Source organism: Dendrobates tinctorius, unplaced genomic scaffold (genome assembly GCF_039654945.1).
Source record: "Dendrobates tinctorius isolate UK_male_01 unplaced genomic scaffold, ASM3965494v1 ptg000199l, whole genome shotgun sequence".
NCBI classification, from domain to species: domain Eukaryota; kingdom Metazoa; phylum Chordata; class Amphibia; order Anura; family Dendrobatidae; genus Dendrobates; species Dendrobates tinctorius.
Window position 1 is genome coordinate 6522589 of NW_027361866.1, and position 15627 is coordinate 6538215.

Below are 15627 nucleotides of genomic sequence, written 5' to 3' on the forward strand. Positions count from 1 at the left end.
TGTGGGATATTAGGGGTAGCAGTCCGGTGGCTCTGGCTGATGGGACGATGTGGGATATTAGGGGTAGTAGTCCGGTGGCTCTGGCTGACGGGACGATGTGGGATATTAGGGGTAGTAGTCCGATGGCTCTGGCTGACGGGATGATGTGGGATATTAAGGGTAGTAGTCCGGTGGCTCTGGCTGACTGGATGATGTGGGATATTATAGTGAATGTGGCTATGCAGAGTGGGCGGGGCTCTACACTCGGCTTTATATATATATATATATATATATATATATATATATATATATATATATAGATCTAATCATTATAATTTGTTATAACTAACCGTAGTTAGTTACTATGCCCTTGCAGCGCCGGGCTCTTCAGTTAGAAATATACACATAGTATAGGTATATATACAGTATATATATATATACTGTATATATACCTATACTATGTGTATATTTCTAGTCTATTCTATTGTAACCTGTCAGTGTGATTTTACTGTACCTCGCACTGCATTGCCGGCTTTTCAAAGGACACGGGTGCATATTTCTCGCAAGTCACACTGATGGTCCGTGTGGTGTGCGAGTTTTTCTCGCACCCATAGACTTGCATTGGCGAGTCTTGGCCGATATATGGTGCTTTTATCGCAGCATTTCACTCGCACGTATAATACAGCCGAGAAAAAAAATACGGTGATGGGAGCTGCCCCATAGATTAACAGTGGTCCGAGTGCTATGCGATTTTTTTCTTGCATAGCACTCGTCCATATTCCTCTCTAGTGTGACTCTGGCCTTATAGTCTTCCTTGAGATCTGAGATTTTCATTGTGCCTTTGAAGCAATGCTGCAGCATTAAGGTACTGTCACACTTAGCGATGCACCAGTGATCCCGACCAGCGATATGACGCGGTCAGGATCGCTGGTGCATCGCTAAGTGGTCGCTAGTGAGCTGTCAAACAGGCAGATCTCACCAGCGACATAGCAGGGGGTCGGGGGTCGCTACTTACCTGTCACACCAGGCGATCCTGCGTCCTCCCGCCCGGCTCCACGCGTTGCTGGTCGTCACAGCAGGAAGCGCCGCAGGAAGCTGACGACAAGAAACAGTCCAGCCTGTTCTCGCACGATCAGCGGGGGAGCGGGTTGTAGGTAAGTATCACACATAGCGATATTGCTAGCAATATCGCTATAACGTCACAAGTTATAGCAATATTGCTAGCGATATCTCTTAGTGTGACATGCCCTTTAGACGGCTCACACGTGATGCAAATCAATGCAAACAACTGCTTAAATTGTATTGGCATTTGATAAAAGGCAGCTTCTTTTAGGCAAGTATCCCATTGACAATCAATACATGCTTCTTGGAAAGTAGCAAAATGGTTTCCTTTAGTTGTTCTGAGATCCTCAAAAGATGTTGCTTCTCTAACATTGAGAGGGAGAATTTGGAGAAAGTACTGTATATTTCTCTGTCTAATGGACTGACAGTAAACATTCTGCCAATTGTGGTTTTATGACCTTTGCTTACATGGTTTCCATATAACATTATAACATTTTTATTATCCCATGTGTAATGTTCAGGACTTTCAATGTGTAAATATTGTTGGGCATTAGGATGTTCCCGATTGAGTTTAAACAAAGCAAGAAGTTTACACTTTGTGTCTTTTGCTGCACAGATTCAGCTTCTTTACCTGGTATAAAGAGTATTGTATGCTTGTCCTCAAGGTGGACATTAAATCTTTCACATGATCAGTTTGATGGTGAAGGTTATATTACCTGAGTCTCCAGCATGCTTCAGGTGCACTTACATAGCAAGTTTCTAAATAATTTTTTTACTTCATCCCATTCTACTGTAGCTTCTTGTTCTGGTGATACTTTAACAACTTGGATAATTTCTCACTCATGCCCTTTGTAAACAAATTTGAACAAATATTTTACACTTTGTATGGAACTGCAAATCTCGACTTTTATGTGGGCATAGTATTTTAAAGAAAGATAAGAGTGGTAAGGTGCAACCAATCTGTTATCATCCTATTTCTCACCAAGTTCAATAAAGTTGTCACCATCCCTTCATTGTTATTTATGGTATCCCTTTACATCGATAGTATTTTGGGAACGGAAATCCTTGGGAAAGCCTTTGGTATAGTTCCCATTATCCATTCATGGTGCATTTGGATTCAGTGGACCACATGGACCGTATATCATGCAGGATTTTACAGTTTCATAAAGCCTCGGATGAGTGTCTTTGTGCGGGAGCTCTGCACAATCAATTTTGTCAATTCTTTCTTTCTCCCAGACTTTGTATTCCGGGACCATAAATACCAATATGTGTCCGTGAGGGAGCCCTCTTTTTTGAAATTCTGTTACATACACTATACCATCGATACGTCCAAAGCTGTGGTATCTGGTTACGTTTTCCCTGATTTCTTTCAATTTTGGATTGCACATGATTGTTAAAAATAGTTGAGGTTTGCCATATTTTCTGACCATTGCCATGGTATCCTAGAAAGTTGAGGGCAATATTACTTTTTTACCAGGTAGGATATCTTGAAATGGTGGTTGTTCATAAATCGGTGAAGAACGTCATATGCTTTGATTTTTCCGCACCCAATTCAAAAGGTTTGAATCAGTTTTACAATAGGGATCAACCATTAATTGGCATGTCAGCTTTCCTGCATTACGGAACTGGTTAAAAATACCATCACAAATTGCAAAGTGGTATGAATACCATTGAAGTTGAGTCACATTTCCTTGACCTACTGTTTTTTTTTAATTTGTCGTCCACCCAGAGTACCCATAAAGGAAAAGCAAAGGGTAGCACATTAGGTCACAGAGTCTACTTAGGGTAGACATATTTTGTAAAATCCCACTTTTAGAATGAATTGTAATGTCACATTTTTTGGGGGATGCACCAATCTGCGCTGTGGAAAATGGCAGCAATTTCACCCTGGCAGTTGGAGTGTTGATTCTGCTGGTGTGCACAGTATTTACTTTATCTCTCACGAAAGTCATGCTATATTCAATTGGTGTTTGGTTTTCCTGATTAGCTTTTAGCTTTTGTTCTAGTTCAAATTTCAACATATTTTTGTATTCTCTTGAGAGAGGATTGATATCTTCAAGAATTCTTTGGAGATTTCCCATTACATTATGAATACATTCACTGTTGGCTGGATTGTTCATTTTTTCCCCATAGTTTTAAGCATGCCCTAAAAATGCATTTGTTCAAACTGGCCTACCGCCTCAATGCATTAACGTAACAATTCCTGTGTTGCCCATTCAAAATCTTTTACCATAACCAGGTTCCTCGTGTAAGGGGGTGAAGAGGAAGAAGAGCCTAAAAGGGGTTAACTCTCCTGTTCCATGTCCGGAACCACCTAGCCAGGCAGCAGGGTTGCCGGGGGAAGACATTCTGGTCCAGACCGACTGAACCATGTGACCGTGGGGGGCTGTGGCAAAAGAGAAGGGGTGCTGGAAAGGAAGCTGTGCAGGGAAAGGGTGTGAAAGCAGAGCGAGCCAGACAGAGCACAGAGCGCGCCAGACAGAGAGCAGGCTGCAGCACCGCACTCCCAGAGAGAGAACTCCCCGTCAAACGACTGGGACTGAAGGACAAGGTGTTGAGAGTGCTGTACGTGCGTACGTGGATTCAGTAACCTCTGTGACCAGAGGAGACTTTCCCCATGACAGTGCAGAGACAGTGACCCGAGCGAGCAGTCCCTGTGACCGCAGTGACAAGCCAGAGCCCCTGAGTGTGGTAAAGAGACTTTATAGTGTGCGCAGCATCGTTCCTGCGGCGAGATCGATGGGGTATCATACAGAGACTCAAAGCAGGGGATATTCAGGCTCGCATCATCTCCCTGCTCCTCTCCTTAACCCTTGGAGGCCCCAACTTAATTCAGAGGAGAGACTGTAGAAACTGCAAGCACCGCTGTTGTCGGTGTCAAAGTGGGAGAAGGAGACCCTTCAATCAAGCTTTCCCTGGACTGATAAGCTATAGTAATCCTAGTTTAACCGTTTCAACGCTGCATAACTGTTTTATAGCTTTCTTTAGTACCGTTTTGCTGCTTTACTGTTTACTCTGTCACATTTAACCCCCTTCTGCTTCTCCCTGCATGGAGGAAAAAGTCCCTGTAAATAAACCTTTAACTCTTGGTCTGTCTCGGATCTGTGGCGACATCCTCAGCAACTGCAGGTTACTACACTCACATCATGTTCTTACAAGCTTTATGCATTTAATAGCCCTCTGTGTCTGTATTGTTATATACTTAAGCTGATAATCGGTTCATGCAGCATTACATGAACACCCGATTCTTACACTATGGCTGGTCCGAACAAGAAAAACAATTGTTACAATCTACCTTCTGTGTCTCCCCTTTTCCTCATAGATTGTAAGCTAGCGAGCAGGGCCCTCATTCCTCTTGGTATCTGTTTTGATCTTTATGTCTATTGTTATGCTGTAATATCTATTGTCTGTAGAAGTCCCCCCCATAATGTAAAGTGCTGCTGAATTTGTCGGCGCTATAGAAATAAAATTATTTTTCTTTTATTCAAGGCGTATGTTGTTGATTCACCTTGGTTAGGGTGCAACACAGATGTTGCATGGTAAATTTGCCCATGGATTCTGTAACAGAAATTACATGATCGCCTGTTAATTGATTTGTCAACTTGTGCGCCAATTGATGCAAAAGTGTTTGTACTATTGTATGGTCTTATATTTTCCATAAAATTAATGGAGTTTGGTTCCGATCCCTTCATGCAATTAGGGATTCATTCGTACTTCTTCCAGTATGATGGTTCCATTGTGACAACAGTTTGTTGTAATCTCATTTTTTAAATGGTTGGCATTTCAAAATGGGCATTTTTTGTTCATTTGGCCAAGATTGCATGCTCTAATGTCATCTTCATTGAAGTTTTCGGCAAGCAAAGCAGTGTTGCGAGATCTCAATTTCTAACCGCAGCAAGCAGGTTGGTTAGTATGGGCTACTCTGTGTCTCTCAAAATTTTGGCTTTGCGATGCTGCTGAAGCTCACCTTCTGTCATATTCTGCTGAGAGGACCTATGCCTTTGACCATCAGCTTTGCATATCTGTTGATGCTGTTTTTGGGTGAGACTTTGATGGTCAGCCCTTTTTATGACATCATTGGCTTCACGCTGCAACTGAAGGTGTTGTTCTGTAACCTTACTTCTACAAACCGTTTGAGCTTCAGGCCTTCATGCTTTTTTTTTGCCTGAGCTTCCTCCCCAAAGGGTACTTGCTGGTTTTTGGATGGCATTATCATGGAACAAATAAGGTTTTAACCTTTTATTGGCAGTTTTGTTTTTAAATTTTATTGCAGCATTAGCTAATAAATTATTGAACAATAAATACATTTCTTTATCTGTAAGCCACTTTTTAAAAAAATAAAACTGTCTGGTATTTCTTTACGTTGGGTTGTTCGGAAGTTTGTGGGTGGGGTCTTATGGATGTCTTCCTCTCCTGGCTACTTTCCTCCCTTTTATTTTTGCACTGCGCCCAGACTTTCTAGGTCTGGTGTGGTCTATGTATTCCTTCCCTTTATCCTTTATCTTTAATTCTATATATTTTTTTACTACTTTTGAAGTGATCTTCTCCCTTTTTCCAGTAGCTTTATGGGGGCGGCATTTTGTGTAGTGCTCGTCTCACGGTGTATTAGAATTAAACTTGTGCCTGTGTGTGGGCTTGCACAGTGCTATGTTAATTTTGTAGTACAATACTTCAATAAAATGGCAACCGAGTCAGCCCATGCGCATCTGGCGCCATTTTTTTCATGTCACTGTCTGTGAATTTGCGTATACAGTGTCTTTAAAAAAATTATGCCGGAGATTGCAGTATACGCAGATGTTGACTCTGGCGCCATTTTATTGAAGTAATGTACTACAATGTCAACATAGCAGTGTGAACAAGCCTGCCATAGGGTGCAGTTAATATTGTGGCCTTTACAAAAAATGTTTTAACTCCAGCAAAATGGCAGCGGCGCCTGCACAGAAGCATCTAGTGCTTGCTGAAAGATGCCACTGCGCATGCACTGGTGCCATTTTGCTGGAGCCAAATTTTTCTTCCTCCAACAAACTGGTGGCAGTACATGCAAAGTAGCGTCTATTTGCAAACAATTATGTTAATCTGCGCAAGCCCTGCCCACTGCACAGATTTAGAGCATTGCTTGATGATAGATGCTACTGAAAATGTGCCATTGGTACCATTTTACTGGAGCCATTTTTTTTTTTTGCCCTGCGATGATGAGCATTTTAGCTACACATAACAGGGCTGAAGCTCTGCTGTGTGCAGAACAGGAGATCAGATATTCACACCTTCTAGTGTTCTGTAGAGACTAATGAAGGCAGTGAAAAGTAAATTTAAAAAAATTAAAAATAAAAAATAGTTTATATCCCCCTTTTGCCCCATTCAAAATAAAACCATAAAAAATCCACATATTTAATATCGCCATGTTCAGAATTCCCCGATCTGTTAATATATAAAAAGAATTAATCCTATGGGTAAACGTCATAATGAAAAAAAAAAAACATCAAAACACCAGAATTATGTTTTTTTGGTCACCGCAACATTGCATTAAACCCTTAATGACCATCAATATGTCTTTTTACTGACCTCACATATCAGACAATAGCATCCCCCCATGGGTAAAAATGCAGCCACTGTCAACTGAACACTATAGGTGACACCTTGCTATATCAGCCTTGATTGGTTTTGGCACCAACCATGGCTTTTTAACCTCTTACATGCTGCTGGCAAATGTGACTACGGCATCTAAATTGTTAGCAGAGTGTTGGAGGCTCCTTCTTTAACCCTATTGGCACCCTGAAATCATGATCATGTGGTCCTGGTGTTTGCCATGGCAGTTCATGGCCAAATAATGGCCTTAGAGTCTGCCGGCTATAGTGGCCTGTTCAGAAGTTAGCAACATTTAGGTAGCAAAAATAATATTTTTCCTTCCTGTCTATCATTTTGTATTAATTCCTGAAAAGCACCCGAATTGTTAATAAACTACTTGACAGCAGTTTAAAAACAAGGGGTGCTGTTTTTAAAGTGGTCTCATTTTGGTGATTTTACGACATATTGGTCCGCCAAAGTCACTTCAAAACTGGAATCCCTAAAAAATGAACAATTGCTGCTACAATTGTAAACATTCTAGCATCCTAACATAATAAAAGGATATTTTAAAAATGGTGCTGATATAAAGCATACATTAGGTAAATGTTATTTAATGACTATTTTATGTGGCATGACTGTCTGGATAATCATTCAAGGTTTGAAAATTGCTAATTTTTAGAATTTTTTTTTACATTTCTGATATTTTTATAAATATATGCTATCAACATAATTTGCCATTACCATAAAGTACATTGTGTCACGACAAAAACAAACTCAAAATCAATAAGATCTGCTGAAATGTTATAGATTTATTACCACAAAACGTGACATGAAAAATATGAGCCGGTCACTAAGGGGTTAAAGTGCAATAATGGGAGATCAAAAGATCATATCTACACCAAAATCGTAATAATAAAAGCGTCATCTTGATGCACAAAAAATAAGCCCTCACTCAGCCCCAGTTCCCAAAAAATGGAGATGTTGCGAGTCTCAGGAAAATGGCTATGAGCCCTACGCTTGTTGATAGTTTGTTGAAGGCTGTATAGCTTTTTTTATTTTTCCCTGATGGCCTACATTAGTAAATATGAGAGCAATCACTGAATGATCACTCTACTTCTCACATCGTATGTATGTGCACACAACTTATCATTATACAGTTACTTTGCTTAGTTTCTTGATATGGAAGCCCTTTAAAGCCATTCCAGTGATGTCAGCACTCATGGTCTCAGGGCTGACATGCAGTGTTGTGACATGTGGTGCCCAATCAGCACTGGCATCACTGTCTCCGCCTTCACATGGATTGAACATGAAGAGGAAGTCAAAGATCAGCTGGAGCCCGGACTTCCTTTTCATGTTCAATCCGTATGAAGGCAGAGACAGTGATGCCAGTGCTGATTGGGCGCCAGGGTCATGTGTCACAACACCGCATGAGAGCTTCGGGACCGTGAGTGCAAACACCACTGGATCGGCGTCAGCACAGGAGGGTATTTTAGGTTTTTTTATTTTATCGGGGCCAAACATTTAGTTCCAGAAGGGGTTGTCCTAGTAGTGGCCAGACAGAGTGGAGAGAAGTCATTTCTCCTTGTCAGTTGTACTGGTAATATACAGTTCATATGGTGTCACATAATACTTCAATTTACAGTCAGTTGTCCAGATTCTTTGTCATTGTTACGTTCATATATACATATTGATAACAGTGCAGTATAAGAAGCATTTCATATTTATGCTGGATGATTTGTATCACAGAAGTTTGCGAAGTAACACTGACAAAATTCATGTTGCTGCCTTAGTTCTGCAACTCCAGAGAGTGGATTGTTTTTGTATTTTAGGCCATTTACCATTTCTAAGGTCGTGCAACCTTGAAATCTTATTTCTGTATTTCGTTAGAAGCTGGTTCCAGCCATTGTGCTAAAAAATGTAGCAATTCAACTCTTATACTGCAGATATACAGTATAATTACTAGAGAATGTGTTTTGTTCATTATTAATAGCATTGCCATTGCGCTGAATAATAGCATTTGCATTTGAACTGAATTGCACATTACACAACCACTTTACTGCTGCAGGGACTGCAATACATTGCTAAGTAGTGAAGGGATTCAATTAGGTCCCTTAGCTTTTTAGTGGAGCCCCACTGGCAAACACAGAATGTTTTAACAGCAATCCATCTTCCTATGGCCATTGAAACTGTGCCGGATTTTACAGAACGGATGCCAGGCACTGACCTTTCTAACTTTCTATTATCATGTTAGCACTGTTCTTTATATTGGCACATTGTTAATGCAGCAGGTTAACTTTGAAGACAAACCCCCACCCACTGTCTTACTGAAACTGAGAAAGCTGCATTGCACAATGTATATTTGTAGAGCAAACCAAGGTTTAGATTTGCAAACCAGTTTAGATGCAGTGTTTGTATCTGCATGTCAAAGTGTATTGAGTTATTTTGCTTAAAGGGGTTGTCCAGGCTTGGGAAAAAAGTCTTCAGTCCCAATGTCGTGACAGCTCTGCAGTGCCGAATCATGATAATGGCAGTGTCACGGTTCCTCCGTATTCCCTGTGCGAGCTGGGGTTCACTAAATTTTGCACAATCAAATTTAGGACATGTTTCCTGGAGAGAGGATGAGTTACGGTACTTTACCCAAATGTTCCTTGATTAACGATTATGACAATGCTGAGTTTCAGTTGGCGGGGAGCCACCGATCATGAGATTTCTTGCTTAATGCATAAGAGCGATTAATCTGCTGTGTGGCTTTGATCACCTATGCTCAACAGATGTAAAACAGCTTGACAGCCGTTAAAGTTATAAGAACGAAACGACTGAGGATTGGCTTGTTGGGAATAGGAGCATGTCCATTGGGGAAAAGCCAAAGGAGGTGATTAAGCGCTGTCTGACAGTGGAACCAGGCCTGTTTGCAGATGTGCATTGCTGCCTCTCAACGCATTGAAAGACATGTACTCTCATTGTCCATAGTGGCTGCACCATGTGACAATGGTGCAATTCACTTATCAGCTCAATATCAAGCCCTATTGTCTTACATGTGATAGCACATAGCGGGCACCCCTCAGCGGAGTGCCAAATTCCTTTTTATGCTATCTATGGGGTGGAAGCCTATTTAAACACCCTACAAGAGTGCCACAATGCCTTTTTGTACCCTTCTCAGCGAGAAATATATTGTCAGTCGGGTATCTTCTAGGAACCTGACTGCACGCTATCATTTCTCAAACAGCAATGTATGGCAGTGACTGCACCACAAGCAATCTGACCAGGTAGGAGTTCAGGTGGCATACAAGTGAATGATTGGGAGGATACTGTTGTTTCCTGTCCACACAATGAGTTATAGATATTTGATGGTGCAAGAGAAGGACAGGTGCGACAAGCTGTAGGTGATAATGACACCAACCAGGTACTACTTGAATAAGACACCTGGCTATCAGAAAAATGAGTGCAAGAAAAATGGGTGGGAGGATAACGTGCCCATTTGCTTTTTCTATTATGAGCAGATTATGCTGCTTTATGTGTTGCTGGAGAGCCATAGTTCCTAGTCAATTTTAGTCGAGCCATGCAAGTCTTATTATGTCTCCTGCAGAACCTTCTCACTGCAAGAGATTATTCAACCAGCGATGTTAAAAATTCCCACACTTTAGATGCCCGCATGTAGGCATCGTCAATAGCTATCAGGTACTATTGACCCTCCGTCATCAACAGCCGTTGCGGCATCAGCTGCTCACAACCTGACTGCAGAAGATGCAGATTTGCCCTCGGAAGATATTGTGGACATCTCCTTAACTCCAAATACATCTTCCTCCTCTATTGTTGACATCACCTACTCGTCACCCTGATCTGGTTCCTAAATCCTGGCCACCACACGATCATCATTGATTGTTCTCAGTAAGAGAAACAAAATATTAATCTTGTAAATATAACATCTTTTAATGGCTAACAAAAACAAAATAAATGATACTGCAAAGCAAGTTTTCAAGACTACTTAGGTCTTTTCATCAGTTATGGTATAATAATCATCCCCTAATCATCCCTGACTCGGCTGACCATTATCTCAGTGTGGAAAATGTCCTGAGCCCTTCGCCCCACCTCACAATATCCACCTCTAGATTTACGCTGACTCAACTTGGATACCACTGTCGGTGCTCCTTCCACCAAGGCTGATAAGACAACAACATAGCTAGGCATTTGACTCATGTCCTCCACCTCCTCTGTTCCGTCTCATACAAATGGTGACTGTTCATGTCATCCATTAAATAAGAAGAAGTTATAGTAAGACAGCTTCCTTATGTTTCGGAGTACAGAGTCTTAGGGGACAAAGGGGTAGAAACAATAGATGTGTCATTGTTGCAGCTGAAAGTACGGCAGAGGTGAATTAGCTGAGGCATTAAGTGGTGTGTTCCTGTGTTTGTACCTCCCCAGAAATCTTACTCCAGCCTGCAAGAGGAGTAAGATAGGTGTTATAAGTTATGCTGCCGCTTGTCATGAATTTGACAAGCAAGAGTTGCCAAGCCCTGTCAGGCCCCCTTCCTGGCCCAGTTATGACTTCTTTGTCACAACTTGGCATGTATCAGGAGATGTGTCATCTTTAACTTTAGGCCTTTTAGAAACCATTTCATCTTCAACTTGCTTAACTGTGCACAATAACAGTAATTTTGACCAGGGTTGCCCAAACTTTTACATTCCACTGTATAGTTTGCTTCTTAATAGTAAGATTAAAGGTGTTGTTCCCTACTTTTAAAGTTAAGCTTAATGCATCTGTAGTGGTTTAAGTAATAAAAAGAAACCTTTACTTGCCTCCCGGACATGAGCAGCTTTCCCTCACTTGATACTGTGTCCCCTGCATTTTTGTATTTCATGCAAAGCAAAGTTTTATCCTGTTCAGATGAGCGGTTGTGGCAACTAAATACTATGGGGATTTTCTCCTGATTTGATATTTTAAATATTTTGCTGCCACTCATTTATGTATAATTAGCTTGTTTTGGCCTTGGTAGAGTTACTTAAAGTTGGAGTCTTCATTTATGTGACAATCTTTGACATATATTGTGGTAAGATAGGTCACACTCGTTGATTATATATGGGTCTATATGCCTGGTAGGCAGTTTTTCATTGAATGTGTATCTTGGTTTTTAATTTTGTTTATTATATATGTCTAAATAAAGGTATTTCTATTTTATGGCTTTTGCTTCCTTGCTCTCATTGGAATTTCATGTATTTGGGAAGTGCGATTGATCTAGGCCATTTTTTGTAGGTTTTGTCAGATGAGAGGTTATGTATGTCAAATGATGATGATGTCAGGTCAGGGCAACACTTAATGCCGGCAATGAGTATATATATATATATATATATATATATATTTATATATATATATATATATATATATATATATTGTGGGGATGTGACTCACTTAGATGCAGCGGGAGACAGATATGAGACAGGTTCTTCAACAGTGCATGCGGTTTATTCACGTCATAAACGCACAAGGCAGCGTAACACCAAAAAGTAGCCTTTAGCTCAGGCAAAATAACACAAAATGTCTGTGGTTGTAGACTCAGAGCAGGAGTCTCAGCACACATGGGAGGCTTAGTCCTCCCCACACACAGCTCCCTGGTTCAGGAGCAGGCCACATTATAAGGCTGTAGCCACACCCACGATCCCAGCAGCTGACTGGTCACCTGACTGTGACCTCACCACAGGTCCTTCAAACAACAACAATAATAATATCTGGTAGGCTTTACATTATAGAGACAAGCCATTTATGAGGCACATATCTCCCATCAATTACACGACCCTTAGCCCTGCCACAATATGTATATATATATATATATATTTATTTATTTTATTTTTTTTTTGTTGTTTCTTACAGTACCATTTAGCTTTTTCAGTTGAACTTTTAAAGTTGGGGATACTCCCCTTTACAGTAACCTTAAGGTTGTGGATACAAATTTCACCTAGCAGATGCAAAGCACAGTAAACATACCCAGTGCCCTCCTTTACATTGCTTTATCCTTCAGCTTGAGATTCCAGGTCCCCTCTGGTGCTGGATAATCTGAGAACTTGGAGAATTGTTCATAGGGTAGTCTGAAGAATGTGCAGACATTTTAGAAGAATGCAAAGGATAACCTGGAATCAAGGGTTCCATGGAGGAAGCACACAAGAGGAAGACGACACACGGTACACTGACTATGAACTGGAGAGTCGTATCATTCATGTCACAATTTCTTTTAGCGCAATTTCTGCAACGCATCTGCTGCATATGTACATACCCCAAGGGAAAATAGGGCCTTATTTTATTCAGCTTTATACCCTTAAATGTATTTTCAATTAGGGATGTGAATCCGATGCTGAGAAGAAGCACTTCTCCTTCATTTTAAATGTTTATTTCTTCTGCAAGAACAGGGGTTAATCGGCCATGTTGGGAATCCCTTTGCTCACAGCTATGCTCGGTTAGCCACTCCATTTCCCTTTATAAAGTGGGCTCTGTTACTAATCCTTGTCAGAGTTAGCTTTACTGCTGCCTGGCTAACGGAGGGAAAGGAGTTGGTATGAGGAGAGTTGAAGGAGTTATTTTTGACTGTTGCTTAGTTTGTAATGGTAATTCCTTATCCTTCTCTAGTTTGGTTTATTAAACTACCTTCACACCCCGGTGCATTCCTCTGTTATATGTGAGTGAATATTTTGTATGCCTGGATTTTTCTGTTCACCCTTGTTTGCGTTGCCTTGTTTGTCGGATGGGTGTACTACGGTGCACAGTAGTGCTCCCTCTTCCCTGGGTGGGGGAAGAGAACAGACGGAGGACTAACTTAGGGAGATAAGGCAAGGGCAGAGGGCCCCGGCATCTTCGCCATCTGAAGTATCCCGAGGAGCAGGGCGATCTAGGACACCCTCTAGTGTTTGGGACAGGAAAGGAGCCTGTGGTCTCGGGTCACCCGACAGCTGTATCATGACGCCACAGTTTACAGTACCCTGTATTTTTGTGTTTTCATGACCCTTATCCTTTCACCCTAACTTAAACCACTTTCCAAAGCCACGAGACAAGAAACTGAAGGATCCAGGATCAAATACTAGGAAAGCACATCAAACGCAAAAGGGTAAGGTGACAAAATGGTCAGAAGGCAAAGTCCAAGGTCAGGCAGCAAAGATCAAAGGTATCGGTGCAATACAAGAGGATAGTCAAAAGGCAAAGTTCAAGGTCAGTATCAAATTAAGAGAAAAGTATATGCACACAAATAGGGATCACCATACACTAATATAGTCAAAAATCAAATTTTATTATAGTGAACACAACAAGCAAACACTTAGTTTAAAAACAATTAAAATGTCTGAACTCACAGACACACATAGACAAACAAAAACAATGGGTCATGTTAATAGACAGTTAAATACTGTGGGCCCCAGAATTAACCATTTAATCAAATAACAAATATCTATTGAATTTCAATATCTGGGATCTAACACCACAGGTTAACAATCCCAATCTTATTCATTGTCATAATATCATGGTGTTAATACAAATATACCAGAATATTTACATATCAAGTCCTATAGGGAAACACTGTGATTGCATAAGGGATACACAGGCAAAAATACACGCCATGTGTATGCATCAAATTCTCAACATGTTACCACTAAATCAAATACAAGAAAATAGGGACAACATAACCCCTTTCCCTAACATGATATCACCTGGATTCTGAGGACAAGCAGACCAATGGTTAAATTGTATGGGACCCCCAAACCCACGCTTATCGACACTATGAAGTGTCTTTCTCAAGGTCAGACACTAAGTGTTTGCTTGTTGTGTTCACTATAATAAAATTTGATTTTTGACTATATTAGTGTATGGTGATCCCTATTTGTGTGCATATACTTTTCTCTTAATTTGTTACTGTGTTAATTTATTTATATGCACTAGGTGATCCCACCTGAGTATATATTGTGGATGGTGCCCGTTTATCCCTTTTAGTCAAAGTTCAAGGTCAGGCAACATCGATTTAAATAGCAGAACTCTAAGCACAAGGTATGTACACCACCGAGCAAAGCTATGACTGACAATGGTCTGACCATTGTCAGTCAGCTAAATAGCCAGGTATTCATCCTGAACTGGCGACACCAGGAGGAAACCCAGCAGGCTGTTTTTTTTGCACTTAGTAGTGTTTCTTTTCACCCGATTAGCCTTCTCCATCCCTTTACATTGTTCCCCCAATGTATCTTCAAACATGTGTAGACTTTTGGGAAATTCCTTTGTATAGACTATCATCATCTTTGTTCTTTTTGTCCACATTTTGAAGGATCCCTAATCGCCATTTATTTATCTGATATGCTTACCTCTATACCCCGAACTGGTCTAAAAGCATTCTTTTCTCCATTAGTATTTTTTTAAAACATGGAGTGATCTCTATGTACCTTTCTGTCTAGCAGCCGCAAATCATGCAGCTGCATCGACAAAAACAATCTCCGAGCATGCCAAAATACTCGGAGGACACCTGAGCATGCTCAGGAAAACCCGAGCAATGAATATTCTCGCTCATCACTAGTAGGGATCCATTGCTACCTATTGTCCTTTGAGCGTATACCAGCTGGGACCGCACTTGGTAATGGCTCTGTCATTTTAAACAGAGCATTTCTTTCTGGCTGTTGATTATGCTTATTTGCACAGCGCCTTCTAGTATTCATTTTGCTAGAACTTTTTTTAGCTCACTAGATAGGGCTTTTAGCACACCATCGAATCCTTTGTGTTTTTCGATGTGATTTTGATTTCCAATACTTACTTGCAATTGTTATCAGTTCCTTCTATGCCTGTATTAACATTGTAACATTTGGATACTCAGTATCGTGTTTGATGGTGTAACTCTATTCATGTCTTGGAGAGCACCACATTTGGTCAGGTTTCGTCAGCTATTCTTTTGACACTAAATGTTTTTATTGTTCATGGTTGTTTCCTTATGTCTTTTTTGTGTATCTATATATCAATAGTCTGTTGTGTTCAATCAATCAATCAATCAAATTTATTATCGCCAA

At 40.7% G+C, this 15627-nt stretch overlaps 1 protein-coding gene across 2 annotated transcripts in view; it reads left to right on the forward strand.

Moving 5' to 3' along the window:
- The window catches only part of SPAG16 (sperm associated antigen 16), a 1757100-nt gene that overhangs the window by 248073 nt on the left and 1493400 nt on the right, over window positions 1–15627 (forward strand). The gene's annotated exons all lie outside the window — the stretch shown is intronic.